This window comes from Physeter macrocephalus, chromosome 6 (genome assembly GCF_002837175.3).
Source record: "Physeter macrocephalus isolate SW-GA chromosome 6, ASM283717v5, whole genome shotgun sequence".
Taxonomy (NCBI): domain Eukaryota; kingdom Metazoa; phylum Chordata; class Mammalia; order Artiodactyla; family Physeteridae; genus Physeter; species Physeter macrocephalus.
The window spans coordinates 10800352-10806056 of NC_041219.1; positions in this window are offsets into that span (position 1 = coordinate 10800352).

Here is a 5705-nt window from a genome sequence, read left to right on the forward strand (position 1 = left end):
TATGTGTCCCTAGGTCTGAAGTGGGTCTCTTGTAGACAGCATATATACAGGTCTTGTTTTTGTATCCATTCAGCCAGTCTGTGTCTTTTGGTTGGAGCATTTAATCCATTTACATTGAAGGACATTAAATAACCAAGAGATCACTGAAGAAATCAAAGAGGAAATCAAAAAATACCTAGAAACAAATGACAATGAAAACATGATGACCCAAAACCTATGGGATGCAGCAAAAGCAGTTCTAAGAGGGAAGTTTATAGCAATACATTCCTACCACAAGAAACAAGAAAAGTCTCAAATAAACAACCTAACCTTACACCTAAAGCAATTACAGAAAGAAGAACAAAAAAATATCCTCAAAGTTAGCAGAAGGAAAGAAATCATGAAGATCAGATCAGAAATAAATGAAAAAGAAATGAGGGAAACAATAGCAAAGATCAATAAAAGTAAAACTGGCTCTTTCAGAAGATAAACAAAATTGATAAATCATTATCCAGACTCATCAAGAAAAAAAGGGAGAAGACTCAAATCAATAGAATTAGAAATGAAAAAGGAGAAGCAACAACTGACCCTGCAGAAATTCAAAAGATCATGAGAGATTACTACAACCAACTATATGCCAATAAAATGGAGAACCTAGAAGAAATGGACAAATTCTTAAAAAAGCACAACCTTCCGAGACTGAACCAGGAAGAAATAAAAATATAAACAGACCAATCACAAGCATCTCAATAGATGCAGAGAAAGCTTTCGACAATATTCAACACCCATTTATGATAAAACTCTCCAGAAAGTAGGCATAGAGGGAACATACATCAACATAAAAAAGGCCATATATGACAAACCCACAGCCAACATCATTCTCAATGGTGAAAAGCTGAAAACGTTTCCTCTAAGGTCAGGAACAAGACATGGTTGCCCACACTCGCCATTATTTTTCAACATAGTTTTGGAAGTTTTAGTCACAGCAATCAGAAAAGAAAAAGAAATAAAAGGAATCCAAATCAGAAAAGAAGAAGTAAAGCTGTCACTGTTTGCAGATGACATGATACTATACATAGAGAATCCTAAAGATGCTACCAGAAAAGAACTAGAGCTAATCAATGAATTTGGTAAAGTAGCAGGATACAAAATTAATGCCGAGAAATCTCTTGCATTCCTATACACTAATGATGAAAAATCTGAAAGAGAAATGAAGGAAACATTCCCATTTATTATTGCAACAAAAAGAATAAAATACCTTGGAATAAACCTATCAAAGAAGACAAACAACCTGTATGCAGAAAACTATTAGACACTGATGAAAGAAATTAAAGGTGATACAAACAGATGGAGAGATATACCATGTTCTTGGATTGGAAGAATCAACATTGTGAAAATGACTCTTCTACCCAAAGCAATCTACAGGTTCAATGCAATCCCTATCAAACTACCACTGGCATTTGTCACAGAACAAAAATACAGATTCAATGCAATCCCTATCAAACTACCAATGGCATTTTTCACAGAACTAGAACAAAAAATTTCACAATATGTATGGAAACACAAAAGACCCCAAATAGCCAAAGAAATCTTCAGAAAGAAAAACGGAGCTGGAGGAATCAGGCTTACTGACTTCAGACTATACTACAAAGCTACAGTAATCAAGACAGTATGGTACTGGCACAAAAACAGAAATGTAGAACAATGGAACAGGATAGAGAGCCCAGAGATAAACCCATGCACATATGCTCACCTTATCTTTGATAAAGGAGGTAAGAATATACAATGGAAAAAAGACAGCCTCTTCAATAAGTGGTGCTGGGAAAACTGGACAGCTACATGTAAAAGAATGAAATTAGAACACTCCCTAACACCATACAGAAAAATAAACTGCAAATGGATAAAGACCTAAATGTAAGGCCAGACACTATAAAACTCAAGGAGGAACACTCTTTGACATAAATCACAGCAAGATCCTTTTTGACCCATCTCCTAGAGAAATGGAAACAAAAACAAAAATAAACAAATGGGACCTAATGAAACTTAAAAGCTTTTACATAGTAAAGGAAACCATAAACCAGATGAAAAGACAACCCTCAGAACAGGAGAAAATACTTGCAAACTTAGCAACTGACAGAGGTTAATCTCCAAAATATACATGCAGCTCCTGCAGGTCAATGTCAAAAAAACAGCCCAATCCAAAAATGGGCAGAAGACCTAAATAGACATTTCTCCAAAGAAGATATACAGATTGCCAACAAATACATGAAAGGATGCTCAACATCAGTAATCATTAGAGAAATGCAAATCAAAACTACAATGAGGTATCACCTCACACCGGTCAGAATGGCTTTCATTAAATCTACAAACAATAACTGCTGGAGAGGGTGTGGAGAAAAGGGAAGCCTCTTGCACTGTTGGTGGGAATGTAAATTGATATAGCCACTATGGAGAACAGTATGGAGGTTCCTTTAAAAACTAAAAATAGAACCACCATATGACCCAGTAATCCCACTACTAGGCATACACACTGAAAAAACCGTAATTCAAAGAGTCATGTACCAAAATGTTCATTACAGCCCTATTTACAGTAGCCAGGTTACGGTAGCACCCTTAGTGTCCATCAACAGATTAATGGATAGAGAAGATATGTCACATATATACAATGGAATATTACTCAGCCAAAAAAGAAATGAAATTGAGTTATTTGTAGTGAGGTGGATGGACCTAGAGTCTGTCATACAGAGTGAAGTAAGTCAGAAAGAAAAAAAGAAATACCATAAGCTAACACATATATATGGATTCTAAAAAAATAAAAATGGTTCTGATGAACCCAGGGGCAGGACAGGAATAAAGACGCAGACGTAGAGAATGGACTTGAGGACACGGGGAGGGGGAAGGGTAAGCTGGACAAAGTGAGAGAGTATCATTGACATATAAACCCTACCAAATATAAAATAGATAGCTAGTGGGATGCAGCCACATAGCACAGGGAGATCAGCTCCATGCTTTGTGAGCACGTAGAGGGGTGGGATAGGGAGGGTGGGAGGGAGACGCAAGAGGGAGGGGATATGGGGATATATGTATACATATTGCTGATTCACTCTGTTATACAGCAGAAATTAACACAACATTTTAAAACAATTATACTCCAAGAAAGATGTTAAATTAAAAATATATATTTTTTTAAATACACAAAAATTGAACCTGAAAAGGATGACATAAAAATGAATTTTAAAATAACTGCTAAAGAGATGTTTTGCCAGGAAGATGAGTCAAACAATCAACAGTGTGTGCTTGCACTTGTATCTTTACAACTATAACTGATCTGCAATATCCTTTCAGCTATTTTTGCAAGACATATCATTTTGGGATGCTTGGCTTGGTTAAAACTAGGTAATATAATCTGTAATTCAATTCACCTGAGTTCACATACTGCAGCAAAAGAAACAAACAAATCCCCTAATCGTCACTCACAGGAGAACTCCCATTTTCCTTCAGAAAAGCTCCATACCACTTGACATTTCCCCCTAGTCAAAAGGTGCATACATTGTGCTTGCTCCTTGTAGCTAGTGAGACCACACTGATTATCATAAGAATAATTCTATAAATATGTATTAAGAATGCATACTGTGGTAAAATGCTAAGTGCTAAAAATGTAATTTAGTCCTTGTCCATATAATAAGTGAAAATGAGATAGTATTTATTAACTATTAATTTCATAATAGTAATAACTAACACTAAGTAACATTTCTAATGTGCCAAGTACCTAGTGCTTCACATATAGTAATTTATATAATCCTCTCAACAATTCTGTGAGGTAGATGCTATTAATTTTCATTCCTTGAGCTACTAGTAGATTTAAACATTTTCATAAACAACATTCAGATTTACAAGTATGTATTTTGAGAGTTATTAAGATATTCTGGGGGAATGCTATCCTTTGGTGGAAGAATTCCTAGGAGTTGTTGCATACATACAACCATGCTAAATAAATATTAAGCTCCAGAATACAGGAGTAATGTAAATTGAGGAGTCAAAATTGTATATAAATTTTTAAAAAATTTTATATAAATATTCCCAGATTTATACTCAATGTTATGACTTTGACTTTCAGATAGAGTAGTTCCTGAGACTCAAATTCATGCTGGAATCTGGATGCATACAATCCATCTTATCAATATATGACAAGAATAGATGCAGTATGAATATTTCCACTACACAGTTTTGCCTCTTTTGTGTTTTTTGGTGGGTTTTTTTGTTGTTGTTGTTTTGTTTTTCTGGTGGTCAATGCCTGTTCATCTCCTGCATTCATTTTTCTAATGGTGCTTGTTCATTTTCTTAGAAATTTTAAATGATTCTTAAATGTGCCTTAATAGCACATCAGTGACTTTAATCCCTTGATATTTATCTAGCAAGTATCTTTCTCAGTTGTCCTTCATTTACATTTTAATAAAGTCCATCTTTCCACTCTTGAATATTGGATTTTATTTGCAGCATCATTTTGGTTTTCTCTTGTAATGCTTCTCATGCACCATTTTCATAATTTGAGTTTCTGAATTATAGGAAAGATCAATCAAATGAGGACTGATAGAAAAGTGAAAAAAAGTAAGAAAAAGAATGAATAAAGTAAAAAACAATATATCTTCCCAATAACATCTATACAGAGAACAAAATTACACCCATCAGTATCTTTAGCCTTATTTCATGATCATTCTCCTGACATACACATTAAAATAACATATTTTTGAACTTGCTAGCTTTTATCAAAATCAGAAAGGGTATAGAATTAGATTATTATTTCCTTAAAATTTCAGGCACAGTGTACAGAAACTGAAAACTTAAGGAAGTCTAAAATCAACTGAGATAAGCAAGGTGCTTAAAGTCTATTTACTAAAATTGCCCTTATTTTGTAAGTGAAAGCAATATTTTTGTTAGACACAACAGAAAAGTAAATTGGTGTTCAAAAAGTACATTGGCAGCAGAACTTTAATGAAAGAACATAGTGACATTTAATTTTCACAATGCTTATAATAAACAATAGATGATTCTGTTGATATCCTCCAACAGTTCCAATGCCTTCAAGAAAAAATGTGTAAATTATTTCATCACTTTAAAAATTAAGAAAGTTAAAACTTCTTTTAGCTGAATAGCCCCAAATTTCAAAGTTTAAAAAGTCATAAGCTATAAAAGCTTATGAGGAAACTAACACATCTTTTGGTACTGATGTATAATCTGTGATTTAAGACATAAGATGTCAAACAGTGACTAAATAATCCTTAAATGTTATATGCATCTTTAAAGTTTTTGAAAAAAAATATTTTAAAATGTAATACATTTAAAGTATTTTTTGTATGAAGTACATGATGTCAGCCAATTCACTGACAGATCTGAAAGGTTGAATGTTTGAAAAACATCTTCAGCAAGCTTGGCCTCTTTCTACACAAACCAAACTAGACGTCTTCATTTCCTGTTCCTCTGTACTCCTGTATTAGTCACCTGAGTTTGAAAACCAGCTCTAACACTTACTGGCTGGGTGACTTTAGACAAATTACTTTACTTTGCTTTTTCTCAGCTTTTCCATCTGTAAAATGGAGATAATAATAATATCTGTTTCTTAACAATGAGGTACCATCTCACACTGGTCAGAATGGCCATCATTATAATAATAATTGTCTATAAATAATAAATGCTAGAGAGGGTGTGGAGAAAGGGAACCTTCTTAC